This window comes from Bos taurus, chromosome 20 (genome assembly GCF_002263795.3).
Source record: "Bos taurus isolate L1 Dominette 01449 registration number 42190680 breed Hereford chromosome 20, ARS-UCD2.0, whole genome shotgun sequence".
Taxonomy (NCBI): domain Eukaryota; kingdom Metazoa; phylum Chordata; class Mammalia; order Artiodactyla; family Bovidae; genus Bos; species Bos taurus.
The window spans coordinates 33,773,592-33,793,724 of NC_037347.1; positions in this window are offsets into that span (position 1 = coordinate 33,773,592).

Consider the following 20,133-nt stretch of genomic DNA (forward strand, 5'->3'; position numbering starts at 1 on the left):
ACTTTTGGCTGTGCTGGGTCTTCATTGCCGTGTGGGCTTTTCTCTAGTTGCAGAGAGTGGAGGCTGCTCTCTCGTTGCTGTGAGGGCTTCTCACTGTGGTGGCTTCTTGTTGCAGAGCACAGGCTCTAGGGCACGCAGGCTTCAGTAGCTGTGGCTTCTGGGCTCCAGAGCACAGGCTCAGTAGTTGTGATGCTGGGTTTAGTTGTTCTGTGGCATGTGGGGTGGAACCCATATCTCCTACACTGGCAGGCGAATTCTTTACCACTGAGCCTCAAGGGAAGCCCAGGAGATTCCTTTTTATACCTCTCTCTGTTCTGCAAACCAGGGTTCCCTGGTAGCTCAGTTGGTAAAAAAATCTTCCAGGATAACACAATTTATGCTTCACAGGCTGGTTCCTTCCATCTACTTCATAGAATCCTCCTTCTCTTGTTTAGGGCTTCCATGATAGCTCAGTCAGTAAAGAATCCACCTGCAATGCAGGAGACCCCAGTTTGATTCCTGAGTCGGGAAGATTCCCCTGCAGAAGGGATAAGCTACCCACTCCAGTGTTCTTGGGCTTCCCTGGTGGCTCAGACTGTAAAGAATCTGCCTGCAAAGAGGGACACCTGGGTTTGATCCCTGGGTTGGGAAGATCCCCTGGAGAAGGAAATGGCAACCCACTCCAGTATTGCCTGGAGAATCCCTATGGACTGAGAAGCCTATCGGGCTACAGTCTGACATGAGTTGGACATGACTGAGTGACTAAGCACAGCACTCCTTAACACTTCCCTCCACTCCTTAAAACACAAAAGAAGAGATCACCACACTTCAAAAGGACAAAGGTAAAACTTCTCTGAGCAATAATAGTAAATTTAGATTAGCCACTTACCACCCACCCTTGGGTGCTCAGGAAGCAGATACAAAAAGCAGAAAGTAGAAAATTCTTCACAGTATTTCTGATTGGAACTTATTGCCACTTATTTTAATTTTCTATTTTATGCAGAGTAGTTTTCCATTTCTGCAACTGCCAAGGGTATATATAATAGCTTCTATGACATTTAAATGATCATATACTTCCTTATTTGTCTTATTCTGTTCACAAGCACCCAACCAAAATCAAATTTCCTGCTTAAGTTGATTCTGCTGCTGCTGCTGCTGCTAAGTCGCTTCAGTTGTGTCCGACTCTGTGCAACCCCAAAGATGGCAGCCCACCAGGCTCCCCCTTCCCTGGGATTCTCCAGGCAAGAATTCTGGAGTGGGTTGCCATTTTCTTATGCACAGATAAAATGGAGAGTGAAGTCAATAACATGAAAAAGCATCGACTGAGTATAAACCTCATGCCAGGGATTAGGCTAAACCCTTTGTATTTATCTTAGATAAGCCTATAGTAAACCTACAGAAGAGATAGCATTATTGCTTCTGCAGCTCTATCAGGATGTAAAATCAGGTAAAAAATCCGCAGTCATTTGGTGCCTCTCTTTTCTGGGAGATGGGGTAGGAGTGGGCATATACAAGAACGATTAGCATAAGCTGAGATAAAAATGGGGGGAGTGGGAGACACATAGCTACTCTTTTTGTCTCTCAGTTCTCATCACAGACATTGCTAATCCACAACATCATTCTTCCTTCAAGGGCTCACCACCATCTGCTAGTGCCGATGCAAGAGATGGAAATTATTTGCTATGCTTGGTTTAGCATATGCTGTGTATAGAACTGATTCGAAGAGATCCTAATACAAGGAGGTTTTGTAAACTTGGAAGGTATGTTGGTAAGGTCTTCCTTGTCTAGGTGATTATGGAAGGGCTCTGAAGATCCTTCTTCAGGATTTTTTTGCTTTGGAGGGCAAATTTTTGCCAAGAGAGTAGGAAAGGGGTACAGTAGACAAGAGATCATGATCATTAAATATGTGACTAGAAAAAAAGTTTCACCTAGGACAGAGGGTCCTACTTTTAAAGCATATTCACCTACTTTAAAAAAGTACTTCAAGAATGTCTAGAATGTATCTAACAGTATCATACATGCCTTTCTGCAAAACACCCTTATTTGCAATTCAGGGAGAATCCATGGAATTCTTCAGGTCCAACTACTGGAACGGGTAGCCTTTCCCTTCTCCAGGGGGTCCTCCCAACCCAGGGATTGAACCCAGTTCTCCCACATTGCAGGCAGATTCTTCACCAGCTGAGCCACCAGGGAAGCCCAAGAATACTGGAGTTGGTAGCCTATCCCTTCTCCAGGGGATCTTCCTGACCCAGGAATCAAACCAGGGTCTCCTGCATTACAGGCAGATTCTTTACCAACTGAGCTATCAGGGAAGCCCTATTCAGGGAGCAGCAGGACAGAAATTAAAGACGTAGGAACAGATTGTATTTGGGTCCAACCATGTCATTTAAGTTTTCAACTCTTATGAACCATTTAAATCTTCTAGTACCTTAAATGGAATTTTGGAAGCCAAGTAGGGGACAAGTAATTGAAGAAAAAAAGATTAACTGCAATCATTAAAACCTAACTTTAGTGAACTTTATGATGTTTAAACATACACAAAAATGAGTATTTGAATTGAGTAATTTGAAACCTATGGCTATAATAACAGAGCCCTTTGGGGGAATATTTCCCTAAAGGATCAAATATTTATTTATTTTCTCTACTTTATCTTTTGTTCTTTGTGCTTGTGTATTTTAATAGTTCTGACTCATATTAAAGAATTGGAGAAGGCAATGGCACCCGACTCCAGTACTCTTGCCTGGAAAATCCCATGGACCGAGGAGCCTGGTGGGCTGCAGTCCATGGGGTCGCTAAGAGTCGGACACGACTGAGCGACTTCACTTTCACTTTTCACTTTCTTGGATTGGAGGAGGAAATGGCAACCCACTCCAGTGTTCTTCCCTGGAGAATCCCAGGGGCGGGAGAGCCTGGTGGGCTGCCGTCTATGGGATCACACAGAGTCGGACACGACTGAAGCAGCAGTAGCAGCAGAAGCAGCAGTAGCAGCAGCATATGAAATAGGAGGCATTTTAAATTGTATTTATACCCTTTGAACTCTTTTTTTAATCTCCTTTACTGAAAAAGTGAAACACTATTTCTTTATTATGAGTGCAGTGCAGAACTGACTCTAGAACCAGAGAGATGAGGAAACTCAATTTTTAGTCTGTTTGTATCTGCCTTAAATATTTCAGAGAATTGACTTCATTCAGGCCAATTCTGTTACAATGCACTAGTATTTAATGTGGACACTCACAAGAGCTGAGTCATTTTTCTGAATGTTTTCCTGGCCTCCAGCATTCAGTGAGGAATCTCAGCACACAATTTTCTAGTTAATACATATTTTCGAATGAGAGCATAGAAAGCATTCTATAGAATAAAAATTCACTGGATAACTTGATTACCTCCATGAAGTGTGGAGGAAGAATATATTGAAATTTTGGTTGTTTGGGGGAAAAAGTATTTAAGAATAATATATTCAAGCTAGTGTGTGACTTGGTGCATGGTTGGATGAAGGAATATCTTATCATAACACATCAGCGTTCTTCCTTACTAATGTTTAATTTCATTGACAAGGAAGACTGAAGAAGGGGCATTACAGCATTTTCTCTGCCTTGAATGTTAGTTTTAATTTTATTTGAATATGCAGGAAAAGAAATATTTGTAAATTTTGGCTTTATAGCATTAGTTTAGTAACTATGGTATGTTTTCCCCAATGATAACAAAAATACTTAAAAATGCCTAAAGATGAAAAATCCTTTTTAGTTGTTTATCAACGCATTTGAAAGGGAGGAGAGTGGGGAAGAGAAAAAGGAAGGAGGAAAGGAAGGAAGGGCCAGGAGACAGAGAGAGAAAGAAAATGCCTGTGTGGTAAATCAGGTACACATTTTCTCATGGTCACACCCACAGACTTACGTGATGTTATGGATCTCTCACTCTTTAAGTTCCACCTAGAAGTCCCCAACGCAACTAAAACAAACCTTACTAAAGAGCCTATATGTCATCAACTACAATCAATAATGTAGGAGATTTGGATGACTTATTAGAAGTGATAAATATATTTTTAGAATGCCCAACGTTATTGCATGGTTTCATTATCAGCACGGTAAGTTAGCTTTACCCAAGAGACTGAACTTTTAAAAATGACAAGAGGAAATAAGATTTTCTACCCACTCTTTTTCTGACCATAAAAATGTTCTAAATGTTCTAATAGGGATACAGGGTAAATTATTATGTGCAATATCTATTTTTTAATAACATGAGCTCAAAAATGCTGTTGCCTTTTGAAAATTAATACAGCTTAGAATATGTTTTCAATACTGATTCTGCCTAGGAAAAAAGATTTCACGATCAGGTAAATTTTGGAAATATAGCACCATATTCCCTCTTTGGAAAGTTTCATTCTATATTTTATGAAAAGCTCTGAGGTGTCTAATCATTAATAAAACTCAAAGCTCTTTAATTTCATTTTAGTTAGCATCCCTTAAGTTTATTTGATCATGCACACCTAGTAACCTGATACAGATTAGAATTCCTTGGAACACATGTGGGAGATCTCTCCAGATGCAGCAAAAGATGCTTTACTCTTCTGAGGAATAGTTGAGAGACAAATGTTGTAATTCCAGTAGATACATATTTATTTCAATGTGTTAGGGAAAATGCACATTTTATTCATGACTGAGTGGATATCGTTGCTCAGAATGAAGCTAAATTAATGTATGAAAAAGGAACATATTCAAAGAATATATAAAATAAATAATAGTAAAGATAATATATAGTGTAGCAAAATCATGAAGCTGGTAGGTAAATGTCTGAAGTTCGGGAAATGCTGCTTTCATCCATAGACAGATTGGATGTGCAGACTCAGACTGGTCATCAGGAAACTTGGGGGAAGAGGGGAGTTAACATTCTGGTTCTAGTTTAAAATAATTTTGTTATCTGGGAGGTGAAGTCCGTTCTAGACCTCAGTTTCTTTATCTATAAGTAGGGAGAGCTGGATTGGAGATCCATGGTTGACTTCAGCTTAACTGTTGTTGTGACAGAAGATTGTGGTGGTCTGATCTGCTAGCCCCTTTCATGCACTCTGGGACTCAGGGAGGGTTCTTTTATCCCTGTCTAGCTGGAAAATTACAACCTGCATTTCTGTCTTTACCAGGAAAACAGTGGCCAAATGTTGCCCTGACCATACCTTGGTGAATGCATGTTGACCAAGCTGTCGTGCTGATGCCTCGGATCCTGGATGGCAGTGGAGCCGAATGCTTCATTCTATGGAATGCTGTTGAGACCTCCTTGTGCCTTTTTCTCAAAGTAGCCAAACCAGACCTGCTGGATTTGAGATACCTTTGTGTGAATAGAGAACTTTGGAGTTCAAGCTTCAGAGAGTTCCCCAAGTGACTGGCTAGAGAACTAAGATAAGGTTTAACACTTTTTTTCTTTTAATGCCCCTCGCCTCCCAGTTTTTTGTTATTTTGGAATCACATTTTAAAATGACATCCATTTAATTTACTGAGTCTTTTCTGTCTGGTCTTGTTTTAAATTCTTTTAAATGTGACTTTTTGGTTAGATTTATTGCTAGGATTTTGTTTTGATTTTTGTTTGTGTTTGTAATGCTCTTTTATTGTTTTATGAATGAGATCCTGTGATCCCTTACATTTTCTAACTGCTTATTGTTAGTGCAATATAATATATTTGTTATATGATCAAACTCTGCCAGGCTCCGTCACTTATTAGCTGTGTGACCTTTTTTTTAATCTTTAAAATCAGGATAATAATGCTAATCTCCTTCAGGATTAAAGGAGTTAATATACTACACAGTATTTAGTATAGTGCTCAGTACATAGTCCTCAAAAATTGTTAGTTGCTGCTACCACTGGTGTCTAGCACAATCTTGTCCTCTCTCACATCAATTCTGTGCTTGTTGTTATCCTAAAGGAGATCAGTCCTGGGTGTTCATTGGAAGGACTGATGTTGAAGCTGAAACTCCAATCCTTTGGCCGCCTGATGTGAAGAGCTGACTCATTTGAAAAGACCCTGATGCTGGGAAATATTGAGGGCAGGAGAAGAAGGGGACAACAGAGGATGAGATGGTTGGATGGCATCACCAACTCAATGGACATAAGTTTGGGTAAACTCCGGTAGTTGGTGATGGACAGTGAGGCCTGGTGTGCTGTGGTTCATGGGGTCAAAGAGTGGTTCAAAGAGTCAGCCACGACTGAGCGACTGAACTAAACTGTTATTGTTCAGTCGTTAAGTTGCGTCCAACTTTTTGCTACTCCGTGGATGGAAGCGTGCAAGGTTTCTATGTCCTCCGTTATCTCTTGAAGTTTGCTCAAGTTCATGTCCACTGAGTTGGTGATGTTTTCTGACATCTCATCCTCTGCTGCCCTCTTATCCTCTTGCTTTCAATCTTTTCCAGCAACATGGTTTTTTCCAGTGAGTTGGCTCTTTGCAGCAGGTGGCCAAAGTATTGAAGCTTCAGCTTCAGCATTGGTCATTCCAATGAATATTCAGGATTGACTTCCTTTAGATTGACTGGTTTGATCTCCTTGCTAATTCTGTGCTAACTGAACACTAATCAACCAGAGTTAGGTGACTAAAATTGCTAGTATAGTCATCATCATTAATGAACACATTCAGGTAGTTGCTCCAGGTCAAGATGAACCAACACATCCCCAGCCACGATGAGATGATTTAGTCACTAAGTCATGTCCAACTCTTGCGACCCCATGGACAGTAGCCTGCCAGGTTCCTCTGTCCTTGGGATTCTCCAGGCAAGAATGCTGGATGCTGGAGTGGGTTGCCATTTCCTTCTCCAGGGGATCTTCCCAACCCGGGTCCCCTGAATTGCAGGCAGATTCTTTACCAAGAACTATAGACATACTGACTCTTGAAACTACAATGAAGAAATGTTAGAAATGTCACAAAATGATGCTAATCCCAGTCTCTCTTTTCATCCCTTTTAAACACCTAACACAGAGCAAGTTGGAGTGAATGTGAGACCTCTCTCCCACTCCATTGCTTGATGGTGGCGGTGGTGGTTTAGTTGCTAAGTCACGTCCAATTCTTGCGATCCCAAGGACTGTAGCCTGTCAGGCTCCTCTGTCCATGGGATTCTCCAGGCAAGAATACTGGAGTGGGTTGCCATTTCCTTCTCCACTCCCTTGCCTGATGCCCTGCAATAAATGCTACCCTTTCTTTTGCCACAACCTGGCTTTTCTGGGTGTCAGGCAAGCAGACCCCAGTTTGGTTCTATAACATTGTCAGTTGACTGTTTTGAAAGTTAGTCTAGGTATGTCATTATGTCACATGAAAAAAATATCAGTTTAGGCGCATTCTTCCCTTCTTTTGTTTGGAGATGATTTCAACTTACCATTATACCTGAACATGTTTCATATTGATAAACTTTAGGTAAATATGATTTGTTATTAATTTTATAAAAATCTGTATATGGTAAAGTATAACATATATTTGTGTATATTAGTGTATAAAGTCTATGTGAAAGTTAAATAATGATGATAATTGGACTATCTATATATGTACCAAACGTGGATATGAATAGGCACTTAGGAGTCCCTTGTGCCTTTTTCCAGCTGCATCAAAAATTTTGTATCAGATGCAAACTATTATATATAAGATGGATAAACAACAAGATCCTACTATATAGCACAGGTAACTATATTCAGTATCCTGTGATAAACCATAATGGAAAAGAATATGAAATATGTATATATATATATATATATAAATGAGTTACTTTATAGCAGAAATTAACACAATATTGTGAATCAACTGTACATAGATAAAATTGAAGAAGGAATTTTGTATTAATTATTTACTTGCTTTTCTTTTTACTTTTATCACCAGTGTATACTTACCCCCATATAGATATATTAAGATTTGAATAAAAGTTCCTCTATTGTGATTATTTTGTTGGGTTTATATTTTGGAATTTGGGAATAGAGCTTTTCTTATGCTGAAGATTTGCTTCCTTGGGATATATTCTAGAAGTAGAATTATTAGGTCAATGGATTTGCTTTAAAGTTTTGGACAAATATTGATTGTCAAAATGCTTTCCAGGAGGCTTACATCAATTTGTATTTCCAAAAGTCATGTATATGAGAATGACCATTTCTGTTTTACAGCTAAGGGTTATTAGCTTGAAAGACAAGAATATCATGTTAAAGTATTTTCATATAATTTGGATGAATTATTTTTAAAGACTGGTTACGTTTTTTGAAGAAAACTTTGTATAGAGAAGTGTCCATATGTCAAGTGGTTAGCTTGAAGAGCTTTTATAAAGGGAACACAGCTTTGTAACTAACACCTAGATCAAAATACAGAACGTTGTCTGCATATAAAAAAGAGCATTAACTGTCCTTGTGCTCACTCTCAGTTTGAAGACCGTTTTTTAGGCAAAAACTGCTAAAGAAAGAAAATTGATGTTGCTTTGACCCATTTAGTTTTGACAGCCAACAGTAAGTTTTCAAATTATGAAGAATGGAGGATTTTGAAAGATTTAAATGTGCTTAACACTGTTACTGCCCTCAAAGTAAAAAGTGGATTTATATTTCTGACTGAAAATCTCTCTTTCTGTTGAAATGGTTTAATGCCATTTGGCTATTAAACCAGATATCTTTGGATATACTTAGAGTTTTTATCAGCCATGATAGTGTATCCTATAGTGGAGGTACATAAATTCTAGTGTGTATAAATCAGGTTTCCCTGAATGCTTGTTTAAGACACAGGTTCAAGGGCTTAGCTCATGCTCAGTTGTGTTCAGCTCTTTGAGACCTCATGGACTGTAGCCCACCAGGTTCCTTCGTCCATGGGATTTCCTAGGCAAGAACACTGGAGTGGGTTGCCATTTCCTCCTCCAGGGGATTTTCTAGACCCAGGGATGGAACCCACATAGCTTCTTTATAGGCAGGCAGTTTCCTTACTGCTGAGCCACTTGGGAAGCCTCTCAAGGACTCAGCTAAGACTCACTAAATTAGCACTTGTATTTTCATGAGCATTCTGGTGGTGCTGATGCATGCACACGGCCCCTGGACCACACTTTGAGGAATGTTGTTCTAGAGGATTGTGCTGTATTCAGTCATGTCCAACTCTTTGCGACCCTTTGGACTTTAGTCCTCCAGTCTCCTCTGTTCACAGGATTTTTCAAACATGAATACTGAAGTGAATTGTGATTTCCTTCTCCAGGGGGTCTTCCCAACCTCGGGATGGAACCCACGTCTCCACGTGTCTTGCATCTCCTGCTTTGCAGGTGGATTCTTTACCATTGGGCCATCAGGGAAGCCCTGCAGCAGAGGATAAACATCTCTAATTGAAGAAAGGCATTTCTGGAGTAGTTACCGTCTAAGAAAATCCTTCCACATTGCATGACCTCAGTTTTAAAAATATGCAGTCAAGTGTGTTTCATCCTTTTTTCCATTCTAGCCTCTCCTAGTGTAGATGTCGACTCCTGGTATTTAACATAGGGGTGGTGCAGTTTATGTAACCACAACAGGAAACATCCCACTCAAAACACACCCCTTGATTGCAACATCTTTGAAACTGACCTGATAGAATAGGCCTAGCTTTTGAAAGAATCACCCTTAGTTTATTTACCTTGGCAATCTTATGGGCATATTATCAGTATAATTGTGGTAGCTAGGTGAAAACACTATAACTCAAGATTTTTACATGACTATACAAGTAACAATAAAATGGAAACAAATCAACAACAGACTCCCTCCCATATAGTATTTTATCACACCTCAGTTCACCTCTTTGATGCTATAGTTATGTAAGGGAAGTGAAGAAGTGTTAGTCACTCAGTCGTGTCTGATTCTTTGTGACCCCATGGACTGTAGCCCGCCAGGCTCCTCTATTCATGACATTCTTCAGGCAGGAATACTGGAGTGGGTTGCCATTCTCTTCTCCAGGGGATCTTCCTGACCCAGAAACTGAACCCAGGTTTCCCACACTGTAGGCAGATTCTTTGCCATCTGAGCTATCGGGGAAGCCTCCGTAGTTATACAAGGGATTGTTTTATAAAAAGCTTGATAATTCACACATTTAATCAAAAGAAAAGTTCAGAAAATTGTTCCTCTGTTTTCTTTCTCTGGACACTGAGGAACAGTAGGATTCATATGTTTGTGGAGAGTCATTTTAGAAAAAGTGAAATGGTTATTAAGCAGTAAGTGTGTGTGCTCTGCTGCTGCTGCTAAGTCGCTTCAGTCGTGTCCGACTCTGTGTGACCCCATAGACGGCAGCCCACCAGGCTCCCCTGTCCCTGGGAGTCTCCAGGCAAGAACACTGGAGGGGGTTGCCATTTCCTTCTCCAATGCATGAAAGTGAAAAGTGAAAGTGAAGTCGCTCAGTTGTGTCTGACTCTAGCGACCCCATGGACTGCAGCCTACCAGGCTCCTCCATCCATAGGATTTTCAAGGCAAGAGTACTGGAGTGGGGTGCCATTGCCTTCTCCGGTGTGCTCAGTCATATCCAACTCTTTGCAACCCCATGGACTGTACCCTGCCAAGCTCCTCTGTCCATGGAATTTTCCAGGCAAGAATACTGGAGCAGGTTGCCATACCTTCTTCCAGGAGATTTTCCTGACCCAGAGATCAAAACTGTGTCTCTTGCATCTCCTGCAATGGCAGGCAGATTCTTTACCACTGGGTTGCTTGGGAAGCCCATATTAAGCAGTCAAATATTAGGTAATAACTCATAGAAAAATTTATGTGGGATTTGACTTTTGCTTTAAATTTATTAATTTGAATTTCTGCTGGACTTGATGGATGAAAGTCATATTGATTCTGACTCCATTGGCTTTGCTTGAATCCCTTCATTTCTCCCCATCTCCACTACCTAAGCTGACCCACTTTCTTCCCCTCCTCATCTACATTCAGTCTCCTAACAGTTCTCCATTCTATTCATGTCCCTTTCCAATCAATTCTGCATATGAATTTCAGAGTAGTCATTTTAATAAAATACATTGAGTCATGTTATTCTTCCGCCTCAGTGGCTTTCCTCAGCTAAAAAGTCCTCAGAATGGCCACAGGTTTCTGCATGATCTACTTCTGGCCTCCCTTTACAGCCTCAACTCAATCCGAACTCCCTCTTGCTCATGACACTGGAGTCACACTGCCTGCTTCCCTCACACCCTCACGGTTCTTTGACCCACCCATGTCCTTCCCTAACTCTAAGGCACTAACAAGCTTTAGTGCAAACTGTTTGCTCTGCCTTGAAGTTTCTTCCCACAGTTTCAGCTGGTTAAAGCCTGCCTTTCTTTCAGATCTGTTCTTTAATGCCACTTGCTTAGATGGTGGTGGTTTAGTCACTGAGTCGTGTTCCACTCTTGAGACCCCATGGACTATAGCCTGCCAGGCTTCTCTGTCCATGGGATTTCCCAGGCAAGAATACTGGAGTGGGCTGCTGCCTCCTTCTCCAGAGACTTGCTTAGGGAGAGCCTCTAAAACTAAATAGTATCTCTCAGTTTTCTCCTCATGGCATACTCTTTTCTCTCAGTACTTATTGCAGTCGGTATATATAGATGCATGTGTTTGTTAATATCTGCCTTTCCCACTAGTCTATCTTAAGAGAAAAATTACACTCATGTTCAGTTCAGTTCAGTTGTTCAGTCGTGTCCAATTCTTTTCGATCCCATGAATTGCAGCATGCCAGGCCTCCCTGTTCATCACCAACTCCTGGAGTTCACCCAGACTCATGTGCATCGAGTTGGTGATGCCATCCAGCCATCTCATCCTCACTCATGTTATTCATTACTATATCCAAGTGCCAACCAGAACACCTGGCCCAATGAATAAAAGAAAAGATTTGTTATGACGCAGTGCATTAGTTATCTACTGTGGTGTGACAAATTAATGCAAAAACTTAGACATCAACTTATAATAACACACATGTCTCAGCTCATAGGTTCAATGAACCAAGAATTTGGGGTGGTTTGTCGAGTGGCTGTGGTTCAGACTCTCCTGAGTTGTAATCAAGGTGTCAGCCAAGATCATATGCTTCTGAGACCCTGGGTGGGGTGGGAGGATCTTTTAGGGGGAGGGGCAGCCACTAACTAATATTTCTGTGCCACATGGGCTGCTTCATAGGGCTGTTTGAGTGTTATCCTCATGTGGCAGCTGGCTTCTCCCAGAGAGATGACCCAAAGGAGAAGGAGTTTAAGGAGGTGTACATACTTAGTCACTAAGTCAAATCCAACTCCAGGCAAGAATACTGGAGTGGGTAGCCATTCCCTCCTCCAGGGGAATCTTCCCAACCCAGGGATCGAGCTTGCATCTTCTGTGTCTCCTGCATTGCAGGTGGATTCTTTATCACTGAGCCACCGGTGAAGCTCCCAGATAGATGATCCAAGGGAGAAGGAGATTAAGGAGAAGGCCAGCTATATCTTAATTTTGGCTATCACATACTGTTACTTTTACTGCATCTTATTTATTGAAAGCAAGTGAGCAAGCACAGGTCACACTTAAAGGGAGAGAAGATAGCTCCATCTTTGGAAGGGAGGAGTATCGAACTTGTGGACATATTTGGAAACCATCACAGTTCTTTCTCTGACCAAAAAATACTTACAGTGTCTTCACATGCTGCTGCTGCTACTGCTAAGTCGCTTCAGTCGTGTCTGACTCTGTGTGACCCCATAGACGGCACCCCACCAGGCTTCCCCGTCCCTGGGATTCTCCAGGCAAGAACACTGGAGTGGGTTGCCATTTCCTTCTCCAATGTGTGAAAGTGAAAAGCGAAAGGGAAGTCGCTCAGTCGTGTCCGACTCCTAGCGACCCCATGGACTGCAGCCGACCAGGCTCCTCCGTCCATGGGATTTTCCAGGCAAGAGTACTGGAGTGGCTTGCTATTGCCTTCTCCATCTTCACATGCAAAATATACTAAACTCTTCCCCTTTCCCTAAAAGTCCCTCTAAGAGTCTCATTCACTTATTTTATCAGTTTAAAATCCATGACTTTGGCTTCCAAATCAGATCCAAGTGTGAAGAGACTCCTTTAAGTATACCTCTTTAACACCATTTATCAGAAGACCTAGAAACTGAGGAGCCATGTTATCTGCTCCTCCAGGAGCCAATATGCAGTGGTGAGATGGGCCTGGCATAACCACTGTAGAGCTTCCCGTTAAGAAAGGGGAACATGCAGTGTGCACAGAAGTCCCTGGTCCATGGCAGTTCTGAAACCCAGCTGAGCACAGGTTGAAGTTCTTGATTAAGAAGCAAGGCCTGGAAATTATTTTTCATGACTCTTGGCTCCACCATCTGCTCTTATTTCCAACCTGTGATTGTTGGTTTTGTTTGTTTAGTTAAAGTTTAGTGTGTGTCTGTAGCTGAGTAGTTTTTTGCACCTTGCTTCCTGCTCATAGAAGTTTGGGGGTGTCTAATGATCTCTTTTCATTTTTCACAGTCTTTGTCCCTCTCAGTCCAGGCAGGTTGTGTCTCTGCCAATGTGTTACACGTAGAAACATAAGTATTTATAAGGTATAGGAATTATCTGGAGGAAGAGATAAATTCTGTTTGGGAAGGCTCCAGGATGGATGAGGTCTAAGCAGCATTTAGAAATCCATTAGGAAGACCACATAGAGAGGAACAATCTAAGTATAAGGAAGAATATGTGCAGAAGTACAGTGGACTCAAAATGCATATCTACAGGGACATGAACATAACGTTATTAATAGAACACATGATATAGCAAGACCTTGGATTTATCCTATAACTAATTATTTCTCAAAATATGGTCTATCAATCTCCTACATGTAAATCATCTGGGCACTTTTTCCCCCCCCAAACTTTAAACTTTTTCTTTTGCATTAGGGTATAGTTGATTAACAGTGATAGTTTCAGGCAGACAGCAAAGGGACTCAGCCATACATATACATGTATCCATTTTCCCCCAGACTCCCTACGCCTCCAGACAGACTGCCACATAACACTCAGCAGAACTCCATTCATTTGGGCACTTATTAAAACCATAGCTTTTTGATGCTACTCTAGACTTGCAGCATCAAACCCTCTGGAGAAGAGAGAACCTCTGGAGGAGGGACTCGGGGATCCCTGTGTTTTAAGATCTGCTCTGCAGGCCATGGGAGAAGGCAATGGCAACTCACTCCAGTACTCTTGCCTGGAAAATCCCATGGATGGAGGAGCCTGGTAGGCTGCAGCCACGGGCTCACTAAGAGTCAGACATGACTGAGCGACTTTTTTCATTTTCATCCATTGGAGAAGGAAATGGCAACCCACTCCAGTGTTCTTGCCTGGAGAATCCCAGGGATGGGGGAGGCTGGTGGGCTGCCATCTATTGGGTCGCACAGAGTCGGACACGACTGAAGTAACTTAGCAGCAGCTGCAGGCCATGGGTCTTACGAGGTTTTCAGTAGGAGGTGGCATCCACAGAATGATTTGCGTTTCAATGAATTACGCATTCAGGGTGGTGTGGTCGTAAACGGTAAATTACTTCAGGTACCATGTGGAGGGTGGAAGATGGTCAGAAAGGGAGATCAGTATGGAGGCTTTTGTGATGGTCCAATAAGACATATTAAAGGCCTGTAGAGATGAAAAAAAGGAACATTGAGATTTTTAAATATAATGAAGAGGAACTCTGGCGGTATAATGGTTGAGACTCTGTTCTTCCATTTCAGGGGGCACAGGTTTGATCCATGGTTGGTGAACTAAGATTCCACATGCTGCATGGTGCAACTGAAAGATAAGAAAATAATAATGAAGATAATGACAAGAACATGAATATGAGTATAATATATGTGCTGCCAAAACAAGCACTGAACATGAGTATAATTCAATGGATTTTTTATGTATACACATATAGATATGTAAAATTTTACAATGCGTGTTTCAAGTTTTGTGAGAAGACAGCAGAGTTGGAAAATAACACTAATTGTCAGGGGAATGAAAGATGAGGAAGTGTAGAGAGAGACATTTGAACTAGGATTTGAAGTAGAAATAGGATTTTACAAAACAAAGAAGGGAACTTAGATACAGCAAAGAAACATACATAAAGCAAAGAGAGGGCCTATCATGCTTTAGAATAATAGGAAGTGGAGATGGATTTAAATATAGTTGCTTGAGGGACAGTGGTGGTGCATGAGGCAGAAAAGAGAAGGCAAGGTCTCCAGAGAGTGGTCAGCTGCTCACCAGGCTGTTTCTTCCTCTTCCTGAGTGAACACATTTCCTTTGCACTTAAATGAAGACGTGTGGTAGACTCCTCGCAATTGCCATGTAGGTGGAAGTTATCTGCACCTTTCTAGGTCTACAGCTCCTACGTGCTAATCTCCATTTACAGCATGGCCACCTTAGAAGCCACTTGTTGAAGATGGACAGAGCCCAGTAAATAATAAAGAGACGTCTCAAGGGGTAATGTGAGAGTCTTCCACAAACATTCAAAAGCTGACTTGTGCATGTGCCCACTGGTGCTGCTGCTGCTGCTGCTAAGTCGCTTCAGTTGTGTCCGACTCCATGCGACCCGGTAGACAGCAGCTCACCAGGCTTCCCCATCCCTGGGATTCTCCAGGCAAGAACACTGGAGTGGGTTGCCATTTCCTTCTCCAATGCATGAAAGTGAAAAGTGAAAGTGAAGTCGCTCAGTCGTGTCTGACTCTATCGACCCCATGGACTGCAGCCTACCAGGCTCCTCCGTCCATGGGATTTTCCAAGCAAGAATACTGGAGTGGGGTGCCATTGCCTTCTCCGATGTGCCCACTACAATATTTAAAATAGATAACCAACAAGGGCCTACAGCACAGGGAATTTGGTTCAATATTCTGTAATAACCTAAATGGGAAAAGAATTTGAAAAAGAATGGATATGTGTATTCATTATAATTGGATACTGAATCCCTTTGCTATATACCTATAACTAACTCCAGTACTTTGGCCACCTCATGCGAAGAGTTGATTCATTGGAAAAGACTCTGATGCTGGGATGGATTGGGGGCAGGAGGAGAAGGGGACGACAGAGGATGAGATGGCTGGATGGCATCACTGACTCGATGGATGTGAGTCTGAGTGAACTCCGGGAATTGGTGATGGACAGGGAGGCCTGGCGTGCTGCGATTCATGGGGTCACAAAGAGTCGGACACGACTGAGCGACTGATCTGATCTGATCTGAACACATCATTGTTAATTAACTATACTCCAATATAAAATAAAAATTTAAAAAAAAGCTGTCTTGTGAATGAAGGGATTCACTCTATTAGGGGTAGGGCTCAAAGCAGACACTAAAGGAATAAGTGAAAGTTGCAAGGGGAAACAAGTACAACTCAGACTAGAGGGAAGAAATTTCTAAGAGAGCTGCTTTTACAGGGCTTTCCTCAGTGAGCTTCCTCTTTCTGAAGAGCTGTCTCGCAGGAGGCTGGGGGACTTCCTGTTCAAGTTTTTGGTGGAGGACTGAAAGAGAATACTTTTAAGATGTTTTTCAATTTGGGGATTTCAAGACCTGAAGATACATTGAAACTTGGTATCAAATGGCCCGCTCACCAACTGAATCCACACTTGTTAATAGTGTGTCTTGGGACAAGTCACAGCCTTTCTGGCCTTGATATTCTCATCAGTAAAATGGGGACAATAATAGAATCTACCTAACAGGGCTATTATGGGGGTTAAATCGTTAATAATGCCTGGTGTATAATGATCACTTAATAAATATTAGCTGTTATTGCTATAGTCTTTAAGGGTGTGTCCTCCCCACCCCACATGAGGCATGTAAGTGATCTCTTCCTTATATATATCATTATCCATGTTTTCCCATTAATTATATAAATGTTGACTTTGAATTGTTTCATTTTGTGTGTATGGCCACAGTCACCCTTTCCATGTACATAAGTTTGAATCTGCAAACAAAATTTAGCAGTTACAAAATTTGCATTAATTTCTTATCTACTTATTAATACTTTCTATTTCCTCAGGGTCATCTCCAATAACTTGTTAAACAGGCTCAGCTACCACATGATTATGAGAATGAACACAGAAAATTTAAACACTTAATTACACACACTCACAATATATATGCAATTCTCAGGAAAAATAACCCTTAAGTTAACTTTAAGGAAAAGGGAACTTAATTGTCTTAATGACTTTGTATCTTTTCCTGACACCTGTCTTTCTTTTAGTTCCTGGGAGTATGGCCTATATCAACTTGCATAATTATGTGAAATATTATTAGAGAGCTTTAGAGAACACAACCAGATTATAATGCAGTAGTCTCTTGATTCCCAGGAATATAACTCTTGACTATTAAAAAAAAAAAAGGCGATTAACATGATATCTATTACTTCCTATCTTCTGTGATCTGGCTGGCCGCCTTGGCTTTAATGAGAAGGCTGGACTTGACCTTACATGGCTGGGAAAGTTTATTAGCTTTGCCTTAATTAAACTGGTGCCATATAGTAGGAGCGAGGCTATCACTGCCCCTTTGTTACTTTTGGCGATCCTCCTGTTTCTCTTTTGTGATAAATTACCCACCCTTTGGCCCCTGATTATCCACCAGGGAAACAGGTTATTGCTTTGTAGAACCGAGGGGGAAGTATATTATCATTTAATTTTCAACTGCAAGGGTTGGTGTACTGTGTCAGGAACAAATAAATCTGAACAATTACTCATCTAATGTTTAAGCAATTCTGGGCTCCTTTTATTAGGACTTTATGGAAGCCTGTCTGCAAAGGTTCACAGTCTGCTCTTGTTGGCAGATATCCTGGTGGTGAGGCCCTGACTGGTTCTCCAGCCCCAGAAACAAAGACGGTCTCTTGTCTTCTAGGGAGTCAGACATTTGCTGGAGTGGTGCTCACAAAATAAGAAGGTAGCTTTTACAAGTACTACAGACGTGTTTAAAGGAGAATCCTCCATTCAAAGCAGGGGTTTTTACACATCAAATTATCAACAGTGAATATTTCGTTGGAGAAGGATTTGGTGGATGGTCAGTGATTAGGGACAGCTTCCTTTTTTACCTTTATATATACTCATATTGTTTGATTAAAAAAATCAAATTGGTGCAAATTACATTCACAATAAAAATGAGAACAAGAACTTGTGGCTCTCAAAATTAAAAATGTTTTTAATTTTGGGGAGATACTCTGACCCCATATACTGTCCTTGCTAAAAATCAAGAAGTTGTCAGTTTTTGCATGTATTTCAGAAATCACCCTCTCACCAGGGCTAGAGTGTGTATTTTAGAATTAGGCTTCATTGAATAGAGAAAAAGAGAAGAAATATGACATGGGGAGGAAGGTAGAAAATGAGGTAATATGTGCAAACCAGGGTTCTCGAGTCACTAATTCTAAGAAAATGACTTTGTGGGAGAGGAAAGTAAACCTCTCAAAATGAGTATATTAATTTGCTAGGGTGGCCATAACGAAATACCACAGACTGGGTGGCTTAAACAAGGGAAATTTATTTTCTCATGGTTCTAGGTGCCAGCCAGTTCAAGTCCTCATGAGGGCCCCCTTCCCGGCTTGCAGATGGCTGCTTTCTTTCTCACACTGTCCTCACGTGGTCTTTTCTCTGTTGGCGCACATCCTGGTGTGTTCTAATCTCTTCTTATAAGGCTACTAATCACGCTGGATTAGGGCATGCCTTAATGGCCTCACTGTAACCTAATTACCTCTTTAAAGAGTCTTATCTACCTCTTTAAAGTCGCATTCTGAGGTTCAGGCTTCAACATATGAATTTAGTGGGGAGGACACAATTCAGTCCATAACAATCAATAGATTCTCCCAGCTTTTTGTTATTCTTACAGATTTCAGTGAGAATGAGTTGGGAATAAAATGACTATAACTATTCAAACTAATTGTAGTTTTTTGAAGAACAATGGATAATCCCTAACCCACAGTGCAAAGTAAAAACAATTAAAACTGAAAATCACATTGAGATGTACACAAAGTTAGTCTACACATTTAATGAATGAAAAGCAATTAAGAAATTGTTCATTTACAGGGAAAGGAAATTAACTTACTGGTATTTCTGATATTTGTATGGTCTATTTTGAAAACTTGTTACCATTATAGGCAAGGGACTTATGTTGCTTTATTATTTTTTAAAGAAAAGCAGACATGGAAAGAAGCTATAAACATTAAACATACTGAAGCTTTAATAGAAGATGTTATTCAATAATAAAGAAAATATTCACCTGGTAACAATTCAATGTCCTTTAAAATCCTATTAAATTACATTAACGAATATATATTTACTAGTCTTCCCTGGTGGCTCAGTCGGTAAAGAATCTGCTTGCAATGCGGAAGACCCAGGTTCAATCCCTGGGTCAGGAAAATCCCCTGGAGAAGGAAATGGCAACCCACTCCGATATTCTTGCCTGGAGAATTCCATGGACAAAGGAACCTGGTGGGCTACAGTCCATGGGGTCACAAAGAGCTGGACATGACTGAGTGACTAACTCTTTCACACTTCATATTTAGTAAAATGCTTATTTGATTATACCAAGATTTGAAAAGCAATAGCACCACAAGTTATAACAGAAAATAAAACGCTTTTCACAATTTTCTTTTTTAAAAATTATTAATTAAAAAAAGTGGCTGTATTTTGTTGCTGCGAGCAGGCTTTCTCTAGCGCAGTAAGCAGGGGCTCCGCTCTCGTTGCAGTGCTCGGGCTTCTCATCGCTGCGGTTTCTTTTGTTGTGGAGCGCGGGCTCCAGGACACGTGGTCTCAGCAGTTGTGGCATGCAGGCTCAGGTGCTCTGTGGCATGTTGAATCCTCCCGGACTAGGGCTCAAACCCACGTCCGCTGCACTGGCAGGTGGATTCTTAACCACTTGACCACCAGAGAAGTCCTCACAATTTTCTAACTTTGAGTTAGTCCATGAGGCTTTTATATTCATTAGTGTTTAAAATGCCGAATGTTCAAATTATTTCTAGAGGGATTTTTTTTTTTTTGCACTTGCCGTCAGCCTCCCAATTTGACACATACCATGTACTGCCCGTGTTGTTGCATTTTTCTATGTTCAAATACTGTCTCCCCCAAGAAGATAGTAAGCATCTTGAAAAGAACTGTGATTAATTCATGGTTAGTGCACTAAAGCCTTGCACATAGTAGGCAGCTAGTGACATGTTTTATTTACCAAGGTCAAGTAGTATAGAAATATTTTAACACGTTTGACTATATTTTGTAAAACTGTGAAAATGTAAACTGAATTATGATAAAAATGATCA